General features: G+C 41.9%; 1 long non-coding RNA gene across 2 annotated transcripts in view; it reads right to left on the bottom strand.

Moving 5' to 3' along the window:
- Window positions 1–16,279, bottom strand: part of LOC107522404 (uncharacterized) — a 233,694-nt gene that overhangs the window by 138,412 nt on the left and 79,003 nt on the right. Inside the window, exon 8 of one of the 2 annotated variants that reach the window (XR_009548926.1) lies at window positions 8,437–9,115. The exons of the other annotated variant lie outside the window; for it this stretch is intronic. This is a non-coding gene — a long non-coding RNA (uncharacterized LOC107522404). Of the gene's footprint in view, window positions 1–8,436; window positions 9,116–16,279 lie in introns of those variants that run through there. 2 annotated transcript variants of the gene reach the window in all.

The following is a 16,279-nucleotide window of genomic DNA, read 5'->3' as shown; positions in this document are numbered from 1 at the left end:
TATCTATAGCTATAGTCAATAAATATAACTTTTCAGGGCTGAGAAGATGGCATAATGGTTATGCAGAAAGACCATCCCACCTGAGGCACCAGAGATCCCAGGTTCAGTGCCCAGCACCAGCATATTCCAGAGTTGATCAGTGTTCTGGTAATAAATAAATTAAGTAATAAGTAAATTGAGAACTTGTGATCGCGACCACCTATTCCTATCCCTAGGACCTTAGAATTTGCTTCCAGCATACCATACCCTCCCACTAACTTCTCTACAGAATATAGAATTACAAAAAAATCCTAAAAGCAAAATTCAAAAAGAAAACTCAGCTAAAGAAGAGATAAGACAACTGGGACAATGAGCTAAAGAGAAAAAAAAATGATTCTTTCCTTCCCTTCAAAATGCTGCCCCATCAAAAGCAGGACCTCATAAGTAAGTAGTACTGCTAGGGCAGGTAGGCTGGGTTCACCCACACACACCCCCACCCCCTACTGCCACCTGCAGGAGAAGAAACAGTGGGACGGGGCGGAGGACTGAGTTGGAGTTACATCTTTTTCAGTCAGTATCTGATCTGATATAGCAACCAATACAGTAAGACAGGTTGGGCCATTTTTTCTTTATTAGTCACAACTTAAGTGATGAGGAAACAGAAGTTGTGCCTTGCCTAATACCAGAAAATAAAAGATAGATTAGGAGTGGCTGCTGAGTTGTAATCTAGGCTTCTCTTGCTAGACATGTGTTCTAAAATGCCCCCTCTTCCCCATTCTAAAGATCGACTTAATTTACTTGAAATTAAAGTATTTATTTATAAGTTACATAAATGCCTCCCCACTTTTATTTTTTTTTGAACTGTTGACATTTTTGTAATAATTTATAAGAGAAAGTGATCCTTTGTTGCTTTCTGATTACAAAGCTACTTTTAAACAGATTAAAATGTCAAGGTTAATCAAACAGAAGGCAATTGAAACAGTAAAAATTCTAATTTTTTTAAATTTTCCCTTTTGTTGCCCTCGTTGTCTTTTCATTGTTGTTGTAGTTATCACCATTGTCATTATTGATGTCATCGCTGTTGGACAGGACAGAGAGAAATGGAGAGAGGAGGGGAAGACAGAGACAAGGAGAGAAAGACACCTGCAGACCCGCTTCACCGCCCATGAAGCGACACCCCTGCAGGTGAGGAGCAGGGGGCTCGAACCGGGTCCCTCCGCTGGTCCCTGCGCTTTGCACCACGTGCGCTCAACCTGCTGTGCTACCGCCTGACTCCCAAATTCTTATTTTTTTAAAGCTGGTTCTTAGTGTGGCTGGGGAAACAGCTCAACTGGCAGAGCATTGAACTTGTATGACTAAAGTTCCTAGTTCACTCCCTGCTGCCACATCACATGTGCCATACTGAGGTCTGGCTTCTCACTCTCTTCCTCATGCAAAAACATTCTAATATGTAAAACATAAATTCTTTTTAATTAAACTGATTCTTATAGAAAATAGACCTTTAGCAAAAACTTGCCATGAATAAAAGGCATGGCATTAACTAAAGCAATGTTAGGAATGAAAAAATAAATAAATAAATAAAAGTAGTAGATATAAAAACAACTAAAGTTATATAAATATACTTTTAAAAATACTTATTTTTTAGAACTTTGAGAAAAATTAAATATTATTAAAAGTGACCAGAGAAAAAGAAGAAGTGATAGTTTTAGTAATATTCCATTCCTAATAATAGAAATGGAGGTAAGATTTAGGATGTCCTCTTAAAACTTCTTGGGATAGTAAGTATTAATAAGGTCATTCTTCTATTGTCTTTTGTGACCAAAAAAAAGGGGGGGCTCTTTGGCAGGTGGGCATTTGGAGATTGGGCCTGTCTAGTGGAAATGAGAGTGTGTTGAATGGGAAGGAGAGGAAGAGCTGACATTGTCCTTTGTTTAGGAACCCTAATGGGCCTGGATTCAGATTACCCCAAGGCTATTCAGCCCCAAAACTCTATTTACTAACTCCTTCTTTCCAGTCTCCAGTTCCTTCCCTTCCTCACTCTTCAAGCTTCCCTCTCTCCTCTTTCCTTTTCTTCTTCCCTCTTCTTAACATTTTCTTTTGGAAGACAAGAGTTACTCCAGGCATCCCTGGAGTCATCTCAGGTGCCATTACTACCTTTCCCCATGCCCACCTCCTGGTATTTTTGGTCAGAGAAGTCACAGCAAACAGGTTAGACCCAACCTTCAACCTGTTTACTTCACTCTCAAAACCCACTTATGAGTCTGTCATCATACTGGGACAGAGAAGAGACCCAAGGGCAGTGGTGATGTGTACAATAAAGGGAGATTATATATATATGGCAAAAGTGTTTATTATTTATTAATACAAGAGGTCCACCATATATATCATATATATGGAGGACCTCCTCATATATATATATATATATATATATATATATGTGTGTGTGTGTGTGTGTGTGTGTATATATATATATATATATATATATATGCACTGTCTGTGGCCTAAATGAAATGCTGCATGTATACACTCTACTGTGTCTCAGATTTGTCAGTGCAGTTAAGACGAATAAAAAATTAAATCAATTTCAGTGTGTTTTTCTGCTCATACCAGCTTGTGACCCCTAGAACCATCTCAAGCAACAGACACAAGAGGCACTGCCACAATGTGTATTAGTGTGTGTGTGTGTATGTGTGTGTGTGTATAAGAAATTCATTAAATTATTTATTGGGAGTCAGGCGTAGTGCAGTGAGTTAAGCACACATGGCGTAAAGCATAAGGACTGGCATAAGGATCCCGGTTCAAGCCCCCGGCTCCCCACCTGCAGGGGAGTCGCTTCACAGGCGGTGAAGCAGGTCTGCAGGTATCTCTTTCTCTCCCCCTCTGTCTTCCCCTCCTCTCTCCATTTCTTTCTGTCCTATCCAACAACAACGACATAAATAACAACAACAATAACAACAATAAAAAGGCAACAAAAGGGAAAATAAATAAATATTTAAAAGTTCTTTAAAAAATTATTTATTTATTGAGTTATTTTGTGGAGCCAGGGTCTCACGCATGCAAGATTTCACCACTACCTAGTCAACTTTTTTTTTTAATATTTATTTTTATTTATTTATTCCCTTTTGTTGCCCTTGTTGTTTTATTGTTGTAGTTATTATTTGCCAGGAGCCATTTCTCTGCTTGATAGAAGCTAATCCTTGAAACAACAGAAGCCCTTGAGATAAGTTTCTAATTCCCGTAGGAAGGATGTTTGCCAGAAACTAAGTGACATACCATATAGTTATAGTGACATACCATATAGTTATAGTTTGACAAAAATAGTTGCAAGGGACCCTCCAGCATCTCTGCCTCCCCCTTCCCCCTATGCTCCCCCTTTCCCAAAGCCTTAAAATGCCTGTGAACACAATAAAATTTTGCAGCTTGATCAGAAACTTGTCTTGCTGTCATTCTTTCGTGTCTCTTGTCCCTGTCATTCCAGATCTTTTAGGTTCCTAGCCCCTGTTCACCGCCCTGCTGGTCGGGGCAATTATTGTTGTCATTGTTGTTGGATAGGACAGAGAGAAATGGAGAGGGGAGGGGGAAGACAGAGAGAGGGAGAGAAAAGATAGGCACCTGCAGACCTGTTTCACTGCTTGTGAAGCGACACCCCTGCAGGTGGGGAGCCAGGGCTTGAACCAGGATCCTTATGCGGGGCCTTGTGCTTAGCGCCACCTGCGCTTAACCCACTGCGCTACAGCCCGACTCCCCCTAGCCAACTTTTTATCCAGATAGACAGAGAGTATAGTATCCAGATAGACAGAGAGCATAGTACCAGAGTTTTCACTGTGGTACCAAGACGCAAACCTGGGTCACAAGCACAGAAAAGCACATGCCCTATCCAGTGAGTACTCTCTCAGCTCTATGAATTATTTTGACTGAAGGATCCCAGTTCGAGCCCCCAGCTCCCCACCTGCAGGGAGTCACTTCACAGGCGGTGAAGCAGGTCTGCAGGTGTCTATCTTTCTCCCCCCCTCTCTATCTTCCCCTCTTCTCTCCATTTCTCTCTGTCCTATCCAACAACAACAATAACCACAACAATGTTAAAAAAACAAAGGGCAACAAAAAGGGAAAATAAATAAATATTTAAAAAAATTTTTTTAAAAAGAAATATTTTGACTGTAGAAAGGGTGATTTCTTAAATTAAAAAAAAAAAGATGAAAATGACAAGTATACCCAACATTGCTGTGGTCAAATTATAATTTTCATTTCTTTTCCTTCCTTTCTCCCTTCCTCTTTCTCTCTCCCTTCCTTCTTTCCTTTCTTCCTCTCTTCTTCTTTCTCTTTCTCTCATGTATATAACCAAGGTCTTGCACATGCATGCTATAACCACTTAAGTGATTATTATTACTATTATTCAGATAGACAGAGAGGAGGAGAAACAATACAAAACCTCCCCCATTGTCTTGTTTTCTTCTGTGTGGTTCCAGGACTCAAATCTGGGCCACCCACTTAGCATTGCAAGCACTCTACTAGATGAGTTTTCTAAGTCCAAGTTGTGATTAAAAAAAAAAATTACACAAAATAGAGAAGGAGTAAGAAAGAGAAGGAGAGAGAAAGGGAGAAAAACAGAGCATCACATTGACATGTGGTGCCTGGGATTGAACTGGGGTCCTCACACTTTTGAGTACAGTGCTTTAGTCACTGCACCTCCTCCTGAGCCACAAGCTGTGATTTCTTTATGTTCTTACCCATGAAGGAGTGGGAAAGGGGCCGTAACACACTTGAGTTTAAACAGAAAGGGTTTCTTTGTGGACCTTGCTCATGATTTAGTTCTGGAGGATGGGCTGGAATGGAATCTGAAGAGGAGAAACTTACTGTGACCTCCAACTTCTACGGGCTACCCTGCCCAAGTAACCAGCCTGTCCAGATAACAGAAAACTGACACTGCAATGATGGCTGACCACACCCAAACTCAGAACACTGTCAAGCATGCTCTAATGCATTAATGGACATAGCAAGTTAGAAGAACCCAAGTCTGCCACACTATACATCTGTTGGTCCATTAGTAGAAAGTCTCACCGAAGTCAGCCTCTGGTGAGAAAGTGGGTAGGATTCCAGCATCAGAGAACTAAAAACCTACAAGAATAAGGAAAAAGTGCCACATCATGGACACTTGCCAGTCCAGGTCAGTATTATGACTAGAAAACACCTATGAAGATGCCCAGATAATCTGACCTATCTAGTAATGAAATGATGCCTAAAATCCCTAAAGTAGAGCTCTCTTTTGTTCACTGCAATTGCACTAGTTTGACTAATACTTAGGTGAGGCCATGTGAAGTGACTATACCAGTCTGATTCTAAACCAAACACACTTTTCCAGCCCAATTTAAAGTAAGGCTCTAAAAATTAGTTGTAATGAGATAGGTGTGGGAGTGGGTGGGAGGAACAGAATAAAAATCTTTCTAATATTGCCTATGACTAGTTCTATTGATGATCTAGACTTGCAGATCACCCTAACCCCACAGCCAACTGCATCATTAACCCTTTGGGATGTAGTAAACTGTTGCCACCTCAGACCTACAACACAGGATCCTTGAACCTGGGCTGTAGCTATATCAAAGCTATATAGGCTATCGGCGACATGTCATTAGCCTAAAACCTCCTTCTGTATACCTAACAGCAGCACTGGAAGTAATACAGTAGGAAGGCTGGTTATTTTGATGTGATCTGCCAAGCCCTCCTTCCAAAAAAATAATAATAAAATAGCATTCCCCTTTTCCAAATCTACCTGACATCTAAAATTTCACCACTGAGCTAATAACTCAGGAAAATACTGTTTTTAAGTTTCTTTGCTCAGGATAGTGGGTAGGGTATTACTGAGTTATTGATAAGTTACACAGAAATAAATCAGAGCAATGGGGCAGGGACAAGAACAACCAGTAATAAGCCTGCAACTCCTAGATGAGGAGCTTAGAGGTGAATTGTGGGGAAAGGAGCAGAGGTGGAGGAATGGGAAGACCGAGTGTATCTACACTAAGGCTATATTTTTCTTTGTGAATACACAGTTTTAATTACAATAATATTTACTGGTGGTAGGTTTCCTCAAGGAGCTGATGGAAATTTGGGGTGTTAATATTCTCCTGTAAACCAGCCCTTGACTCTACCACTGCAATACAGGAAACAAGCAGAATGCTAAGCCCTAGATATGGTAGAGAGGGAGTTGAGAATATCAAATTAAATCCTTCATCCTCTCAGTAATTTTGCTTGTCAGAAGCATGTAAATATCCCCAACCTGAGCTAAGGACTATCCATAGGGGTCTTAGGGCTCATGTCTTTATCCTCAGAATTCTCTGCAGAATCTCCTCTCTGGAAGAGGCTAAGAAAGTACAGGCTCTTGGACCAAGAATGGCAGGGAAGGGGAATGTAAATTATGAGCCAGATAGTCTTTCACATAATGCCATCTCACTACTTCTTGTCACATAACATTTTCCCTTTTCCTCCTCTGGTATCAGTTTCTCTCTCTCTCTCTTCCTCTCTCTCTCTCTCTCTCTCTCTCTCTCTCTCTCTCTCTCTATCCTTTCCCCTCCCTTTGCTCTGTTTTGATTTGGTTAAAATAGAGGCAAACTCTGCCTTTTCTATTTTTAAACCCAGTCATTACATAATACACACCGTAACTGCTGACTTGAAAAACTATTGGCAACAGTAGAAAATCCCCAGAGTTTTAAACAGGAAAAGGATTATTAAAGCACAAAAGCCTTTGGCCATTTTACTGACTAGTAAACCGTCAGTAATCGTCACTTGCCAGTGGAAGTCACATGGGCCCTGGGAAATACTCTCCTCATCTCAGGGAAAGAAGGGGGCCAAATCATAACCTCCACTGGGAGGCCAGCTCTTAGTATGGGGGAGGATGGGTTCTGGGAGCTGTGGGATGGGCCTTTGGAGACCGAAGGCTTGAGCTTCAGCTTACCCACCTCTCTCTAAAGGTACTTTTTACTGCATTTGCTTCTTGCTACAGAGTGAGGTCTCCAGCATCCAGAACTATTCTCTCTGAATTTTCCAAGCCTTTCCACAGCCTCCAACACACTGCTGTGAGGGCCTGAATGAGAGTGGACTCTATTCCCATTAAATAAATGATTTCATAAAGACATAGGAACAAAGAAGGCTGCTAGTTAATCAGAGACTTGACCAACAACTTTGCATATGGTTTTGCACATAATTGTGTGAACCACCACACTACTCAATTCTTCAATAAAAATATCCAAAAATATAAGAACTAGAGGTCTGGTAAAGGGTTTCACAATCAAATCAAAATTAATCTCATTAAGATAAAACTCTCTGTACATATGCTGGGAGTATAAGCAATGTAGAAGATTCAAGGGGCCAGGATGGTTTCCCCTGATTTTACCAGCTCTGAGACAGTCTTAACACCAAGGAGCTAAAGAGACAACTCAGTGCTATAGCAAAGGACTTGCATCCAAGAGGTACTAGGCTTGATCCCTGACATCACACATGTCAAAGCTGAGTGACGCTTTTCTTTCTCATTAATTTTTTGTTTTGCTTTTAAACATCACAAATGAAACTTATTTGTCATTAAAAGTCTGAGTTAGGGAGTCGGGCAATAGTGCAGTGGGTTAAGTGCAGGTGGTGCAAAGCGCAAGGATCAGTATAAGGATCCCGGTTCAAGCCTCCCCCCCCAGCTCCCCACCTGCAGGGGAGTCTCTTCACAGGTGGTGAAGCAGGTTTGCAGGTGTCTATCTTTCTCTCCCCCTCTCTGTCTTCCCCTCCTCTCTCCATTTCTCTCTGTCCTATCCAACAATGATGACGTAAATAACAACAACAATAATAACTACAACAACAATAAAAAAAAAGAAAGGGAAAATTAAAAAAAAAAAAGTCTGACTTTAGTGGTCTGGGAGGTGGTGCAGTGATTAAAGCATTGAACTCTCAAGCATGAGGTCCTGAGTTCAATCCCCGGCAGCACATGTGCCAAAGTGATGTCTGGTTCTTTCTCTCTCCTATCTTTCTCATTAATAAATAAATAAAATCTTTGAAAAAGAAAGAAAGAAAGAAAGAAAGAAAGAAAGAAAGAAAGAAAGAAAGAAAGAAAGAAAGAAAGAAAGAAAAAGAGGAGGGGAGTCGGGCTGTAGCGCAGCGGGTTAAGCGCAGGTGGCGCAAAGCACAAGGACCGGCATAAGGATCCCGGTTCGAGCCCCGGCTCCCCACCTGCAGGGGAGTCACTTCACAGGCGGTGAAGCAGGTCTGCAGGTGTCTGTCTTTCTCTCCTCCTCTCTGTCTTCCCCTCCTCTCTCCATTTCTCTCTGTCCTATCCAACAACGACGACAACAACAATAATAACTACAACAATAAAACAACAAGGGCAACAAAAGGGAATAAATAAAATTAAAAGAAAGAAAGAAAGAAAGAAAGAAAGAAAGAAAGAAAGAAAGAAAGAAAGAAAGGAAGGAAGAAAAAGAGGGAGTCAGGCAGTAGCGCAGTGGGTTATGCACACGTGGCACAAAGCACAAGGACTGGCCTAAGGATCCTGGGTCCAGGCCCTGGCTCCCCACCTGCAGGGGAGTCACTTCACAAGCAGTGAAGCAGATTTGCAGGTGTCTATCTTTCTCTCCCCCTCTCTGTTTACCCCTTCTCTCTCGGTTTCCCTCTGTCCTATCCAACAACGGCATCAATAACAACAATAATAACTACAACAATAAAGCAAGGGCAACAAAAGGGAATAAATAAATATTTTAAAAAACTTTACGAAAAAAAAAAAGAAAAAAAGTCTGAGTTTAGACAGTCTTGGAATGGAGGTTCATATCCACCAGTTTGCTCAACTTTAGTACCAGTCTCATGTCCAGTTTTCCTGGAACTACTTACCACCTTCACCGTGAAGTCCATGACTTTTCCCAGTTCATACTTGAACTTCTTCGGCATTTTTACTTTTCCAACGAAGACTTCATGAAGTGCGTATATAGGTTGGCAAGCTTTTTCTACGTCTTCCCCAGTGCATCTGGAATCGATTTATTGACCACCTCTTTGAAATCATTTTTCTGCCCCTCTTGGGTCATGATTTCCATCATCTTCTGAATTGGCAGACTTGTTGGTGCTGAGCATAAGAGATTTTCCGAATTGGGTTGTTGAGTTTTCTAGGAAACACCTATACAGAACAGATGAAGCAAGTAACCATCGGTAATCTTGACATCAACATGAGCTTCAATCACAGTCTGTCATTTTTTGACCGATAGAGTACATTTTGTCACAGTAAGATCCATGCCATAAGAGTCAGGCAGTTTTTGCCCTGAACATTCTCAGTAATGAACTTAAATTTTCTAAATGCAACTTCATCATTCTGCAAATCGGCAAGGCTCACTTCAAAAACACTACCCTCAAGGCCATCAAATGCAATCTTGGTTCGAGTTCTTGTAACGAGCGTTTTCCCTATATACTTTATATTGAACATTGCTGCCATTTTCACACTGTACCAGTCTTTCTTTGAAAATGGATCAACCACTTTCTTCTTGGTTCCCTTTTTGTCACCTTTTGTCAGGTGCTTGTTTTTTGCCGCCTGCCATGGTGCTGCTCAGAAAGCTTCTCTCAGTAAATCTTGACCCCAAGCAAGGGTGGTCAATCCAACTTGGGTAACCACATGTGAAATTTCATTCAGTAAAAGTCTGCTGAATGACACTCAACTGAACTAGTTGCTGGAGATGTAACTGTGAGCAATATCACTGCCCTACTAGGTTAGTGAGGGAGATAGGTCTTTATCAAAATATTACACAAACATATATATTTACAAACCATGATGACAGGATACAAGGGCACTGGGGGTATATAGAACAGGGAGACTTGAGAGGTTTCCTAGATGACCCAAAGGATTTCTGGTTTCTTTTCATCCTGTATCATATCTTCCTTCCCTCCCTTCTTTCTTATTCCTTATAGTTAATATTTACTTGTGTATTTCCTATGTACAAAGGGTAATTTCAGTTCATCCTGCTGTGATTTGCTTATTTGTATTCTTTGCCCATCTCCCCCCCTTCCCCCCTTTTATTGACACCAGGTTTATCACTGGGGTTTGGTGCCAGCCTTATGAATCCAATGCATCCAATGGATCCCCCCCCCTCTTTGTTCATTTTTTATTAAGTTTGTTATCAGTTCCTTATTGATTTATAAGGTTCCTTTCTAAATTATAGATATTAACCCATCAAAAAGTTTCTCCTAATCTGTGAATTACCTTCTGGTTTTATGAAGCCTCTTGCCAGATAGAAATTTCTCATTTTAAGTGGCAAAACCTAATGTTATGCATGTACAAACTATTGTACTTACTGTTGAATGTAAAACATTAATTCCCCAATTAAAAAAAAAAACAAGGGCAACAAAAGGGAATAAATAAATATTTTTTAAAAGTGGCAAAACCAATTATAAACAATTTGGCAAGTACTTCCATGAGAACAGTGGCTCCTGGCACCCTGAGCGACAAAACCTCTTCTGCTGGACACCAAGCTCCTCAGCTGCTTATGCTCCTGTGGTGAAATGGCTGGTTAGGCAACCATTTTCTGAGCTGTTCACATCTGGTTTTATAGTCTGGACATAAATGAATCAAGCTAAAAAGAACTGTGAAGATCTTGTTTGTTTCAGTTATTTGGAGGCTTCCTTCTTTAAATGTTTGGGCTCATATTCACAGTGTTAAAGGAAATTTGAGCCACTGAAAATCCGAAAACATCTTTATAAATAACAATGAGTATTTCCAGACTCTTTCAAACTATGTGGGCTTTCGGGCATTAGGGGAAAATAAATTCCAGACCTCAAAGGAATCACTGAGTCCTAGAAAGTTTAAGCAAGAGGTTTTTACAAAGTTTCCCTTAGGTCACTCACTGACTCTGGGGGTGGAGATGAACATGTAGTGTCAAGTAGGATTTTGCTGCAAGAGTACTTATGGGCTGGCAAAATAGCTCACTTGTATAGTGCACAGCTTGGCCATGTGCTCAACCCAAAGTCTGGCCCCAAAACATGAAAGTGTTGGTGTGGTATGATCGATCTCTCTCGATCTCTCTCTCTCCCTCTCCCTTTCCCTCTCCCTCTCCTTTTCCCCTTCCCTCCCTTTCCTTTTCCCTTTCCCTTTCTCTCTTTTTCTTTCTTCCTCCAGGGTTATCTCTGGGGTTTGGTGCCCACACCATGAATCCACTGCTCCTGGCAGCCATTTTTCTGTTTTATTGGATAGGACAGAGAGAAATTGAGAGGGGAGGGGAAGTGGGAGAGACAGACAGACACACCTGGAAACCTGCTTTGTTGCTTGTGAAACATACCTGCTGAAGGTGGGAAATTGGAGCTTGAACCCAGACCCTTGCTCTGGTCCTTTTGCTTAGTACTATGTGCACTTAACTGGATGTGCCACCACCCAGCTCTGTGCTTCCCTTTCTCTCTTTCTGCGTGCTTTCTCTATCAAAGGAAAAAGAAGAAGAGGAAGAGGAAGAAGAGGAGGAGGAGAAGGAGAACAGTACCTAGAACCATTCCTGAAAATTCTGTCGTCAGTACTTTGTAGAGGCTATCCACTTGGCCAGAACTTCCCTACACATTAAAATTTCTACCATTAAGCAGAAAACAGTGCAGAAGGCAGAACCAAAAGATGGTTCCAATATTCTGTCACACAGTCTAGCACGTTATGATTGGGCCCTCCTCAATCGCTATCGAACAGGCCATGGCCGGTGCGCCGCTATGTTCCATCGCTGGGGAGCCAGAGACGACCCGAAATGCCCCTGCGGCTACAGACAGACTATGACCCACATAGTCAACGACTGCCACCTCTCCAGATTCAAAGGAGGTCTCGAAACTTTACATCAGGCTCAACCTGACGCTGTTGACTGGCTACGGAAGAAGGGCAAACGCTAGAAGAAGAACAGTTGAAATCAGACATGCCTTAAGGAATTTGGTTTCTAGGCAATGAATCTTCTACCATAAAAATCATTCTTCAGTACCCTGAGCACCCCTTGTCAGCACTGCTGCTTCAAATCATTATTTCTATCATCCTACCAGAACCAAAGAAAAAATAAATAAATAAAGTTCCTCCTTTGCTGACTACACTCTTCAATGTTGTCAGCAACTGACTTCTTGGTTAGCAAGAATTTTGACCCCTTGATCAGAATCGGCCTCTTCAACTCTAAGTCAGACCTTTTGTCTGGTCAGGATCTCTTAATCTTCCCATATCCCTAACTCTTCTTGTCTCTACAACTTCTGCATGTCAACTTCCTTGAGCTTTCCAGTCCTTCAACAACCAATCCCCATCAGTTTGCCACCTATCTCTCTGGATTCACTTCTCTCTTTAGCCAACTAGAAGATAACCCTAGGCTTCCATACTCCAACTCTTTTACTTGCTCCGCTGAACACAGCTCCTGTGTTAACATGGTATCTTTTGCTTTATGCTACATGCTACTAAAGGAACCTTAAGTCATCAAGGCTGTTTCCTCTAAAAAGTTATCAGCATTATTCAGCTGTCCTGAGTTAATTTAATTATTCACATCAACTGAGTGTCTGGTCCTCAGAATAGACATGGATTTATCCTTGTTGAACCTCCTCAAGTTTTCTCATTCCTAAAACAAGAAACTTTGTCTGGAAATTCTAAGGGTTTGGGGCCAGGTGGTGGCACACTTGGTTAAGTGCGTGCATTACCATGCACAAGGACCTGGGTTCAAGCCTTCAGCTCCCACCTGCAGGGGGAATGCTTCAGGAGCAGTGAAACAGTGAGGCAGATGTCTGTTTGTCTCTCCCTCTCCCTCTCAAAAGAAGAGACATCTGCAGTACTGCTTCACCATGTATGCAGCTTTTTCCCTGCAGGTGGAGACCAGGGGCTTGAACCTAAGTTGTTGAGCATGGTAACGTGTTCTTTGACAGTTGCACAACTAGTCCTGGCCTCACTGACTTTTTTTTTTTTTTTTTGGTCTCCAGGGTTACTGCTCAGTGTCTGCACTACCAATCCACTGCTCCTGAAGGCCATTTTTCCCATTTTGTTGCCTTTTTTGTTATTATTGTTGTCATTGCTGCTGTTGTTAGATATGACAGAGAGAAATCGAGAGAGGAGGGGAAGACAGAAAGGGGAAAGACAGACACTTGCATATCTGCTTCACTGCTTGTGAAGTAGACCGCCTGCAGGTGGGGAGCTCAAACTGGAATCTTTACGCTGCTCCTTGGGCTTTGCACCATGTGCGCTTAACCTGCTGTGCTACTACCCGACCCCCTCACTGACTTTTAAAATTAGTGTTTTCACACTGAACCTGGAAGAATATGGTACTGCCGTAGTATGCTATCTACCCCTGCCCCATATGAGAATTTTTACACATTGATTTATTTATTCATTAGAGGCAGAAAGTCAGAAAGAGTGTGAGAGACCACAGCACTGAAGTTTCCTTCAATGTGGTTGGGGCCAGGCTCAAACCTGGGTCAAGTACATAGAAAAACAGCACACTCTACACACTGAATTAAATAAATTTGTATTCAGGTATTAATCTAATTTATGGCCTCATTTATTTAAATACATAATGGTTATGCAAAGAGACTCTCATGCCTGAGGCTCCAAAGTCCCAAGTTCAGTCCCCCTCACCGCCATAAGCCAGAGCTGAGCGGTGCTCTGGTTTAAAAAAAAAAAATTCTCATATGAAGTTAGCATGTTAGTCTTCTAGGATCCATAAGATTGATTTATAATTAGAATTTGTGGGGCTCGAAACACAAGGACCAGAATAAGGATCATGAAGCTTCCCCTTGTAGGTGAGGGCCAAGGGGAGTGAACCTAGATCCTTGCACATGGTAATGTGCCTGACTCCCCCCCCACACACACACACTATTTATTTATTTATTTGTTTATTTATTTATTTATTTTGAGGAGGAGGAAAGGAAGAAAGGAAAAAAATTCAATGATAAACTTTTTTGTGATATGAATAATGTCCATATCCCCTAATGATTCCCACCAGATAATCTATATGAGACCAACAATTTTCCCAAAGAAGTATAAGGAGAATGGCATTAGGAACTTCTTCCAAAGCACTGACATTCCTATTCCCACTGTTCCTCTGAAGGACAGTTCTTAATCTGACACCCAGGCAGAATTATGAGCTTGGAGGACTATACTAAGGACTAAAAGGGAGCCAGGAATGCCTGCTAGGTGACAGGCCCAGTCCCTCTGGAACCAGAACCTGAAGCTCCCAGTTTGCTTTCCCTTGAAGAGGGTGTAATTTCCAGCAGGGCTAAAAATCACCTATGGCACACAGCCAGAAAGTTAGGTCAGGCTGAGTAAGAAAAAGCAAGGAGCCTGACAGGCACCTGATTTAGAATCCATGTGGTGAGGAGGAAGGGTGGTGGAAAACCTCTTAGGAAGGACTTGTAAAGTAGCTGCCCTCTTAAGGCAGTATTCACAATGCCAGTAGGAAACCAGCCTCCATGAGCCTCCTCCTCACTTGCTCCAGAGACTTTCTCAGCAGACTGATTATTTTAGGAGAGATCATGTGACTGAGACTCAAGTGAAACCAGTTTACTAGTTTTGGAAATATCATCCCTCTATGGAGTCACCAGCTCACAGATCAGAAACTTCCCATGGTGCCTCCACTTCCTCCCCTCCCACTATAAAATCCACCCACCAAGACTTGTCCCAAAACAACCCAGTCAAGTTGTAGCGAGGCTGTGGAGAGACTGTTCATACAGACCTGGGGAGACAGCACCAACTGGCTTGCTGGAGCCCATAACACATCTCACAAAGACTTTTTGGCCTCACTTGCTCATTCATTCATTAACCACTATTTCCTGACTACCAACCATGCACCAATCACTGGGATACAAGGATGCCTTGCAGAATTTTTTAAAAGATTTTTTTGATTATTTATTTATTAGAGATTTGATACAGAGAGAAATTGAGAAGGGAGGGGGCAATAGACGAAAGAGACTAAGAGACACCTTTAGCCATACTTCACCACTTGTGAAGCTTTACCCCTGGCAGGTGGGGACTAGGGCCTTAAACTCTGGTCCTTGCGCACTGTAATGTGTGCACTTAACCAGGTGTGCCACCGCCTAGTCCCCCTTGAAAATATCTTTTTCATTTTATTTAATTTGATGGGACTGAGAAATTGAGAAGGATAGAAAGGGAGCGAGATAGAGTGATACCTACAACACTGGTTCACTGCTCATGAAGCTTCCCCTTGTAGGTAAGGGCCAGGGGCTTGAACCTGGGTCCTTGCACATGGTAATGTGCACACTTAACCAGGTGTGTCACTGCCTGACTCCCCCCACCCCACCCCACCCCTGCACCTTTTTTTTTTTTTTTTTTTACCAGCACACCGCTCAGCTCTGGCTTATGGTGGGTACTAGGGACTGAACCTGGAAGCTCAGAGCCTCAGGAATGAAAGTAATTTTTCATAACCATTATACTAATTCCCCAGCAGAGCTTGTAGGATTCTTAGAAGATACCAGCTGCAGGATAACCTTTCGAAGTAAATCCTATTTTAAAAAATTAGTAGATAAGTAAGGTTTTTTCCCCCCCCTTTATTTGGGGGTAGCAGTGGTTTACAGTCAACAGTAAAATACAGTAGTTGGTACATGTGTAACATTTCTCAGTTTTCCACATAACATTCTTTTTCAAATTTTTTAATATTTATTGTCCTTTTTGTTGCCCTTGTTTTTTTTTTATTGTTGTTGTAGATATTATTGATGTCGTCATTGTTAGATATGACAGAGAGAAATGGAGAGCAGAGGGGAAGGCAGAGGGGGAGAGAAAGACAGACATCTGCAGACCTGCTTCACCGCTTATAAAGTGACTCCCCTGCAGGTGGGGAGCCGGGGGCTCGTACTGGGATCCTTATGCCGGTCCTTGGGCTTTGTGTCATGTGTGCTTAACCCACTGCACTACTGCCCAACTCCCTCCATATACCATTCTAACCCTCCACTTAGGTCCTCCTCCACCATCATGTTCCAGGACCTAAACACTTCCCCCCTCCCCCACCCGAGTCCTTTACTTTAGTACAATACACTAAATCCAGTCCCAGTTCTGCTTTGTGTTTTCTCTTATTTTTCAATTTCTGAGTGGGACCATCCCATATTCATCCTTCTCTTTCTGGCTTACACATTTAACATTCCTTCAAGCTCCATCCAAGATGAGGTGAAGAAGTTTAAGTCACCATTTTTAATAGCTGAGTAGTATTCCATTGTGTGTATATGCCACAGCTTACTCAGCCACTCATCTGATGTTGGACACCTGGGTTGCTTCCAAGTTTTGGCTATTTCAAATTGTGCTATGAATATAGGTATATACAAATCTTTTTGAATAGTTGTGTTTGGTTCGTTGGGA

Source organism: Erinaceus europaeus, chromosome 3 (genome assembly GCF_950295315.1).
Source record: "Erinaceus europaeus chromosome 3, mEriEur2.1, whole genome shotgun sequence".
NCBI lineage: Eukaryota > Metazoa > Chordata > Mammalia > Eulipotyphla > Erinaceidae > Erinaceus > Erinaceus europaeus.
The sequence above is the reverse complement of the archived record's forward strand: the minus strand, read 5'-3'. Positions and strand labels throughout refer to the sequence as shown.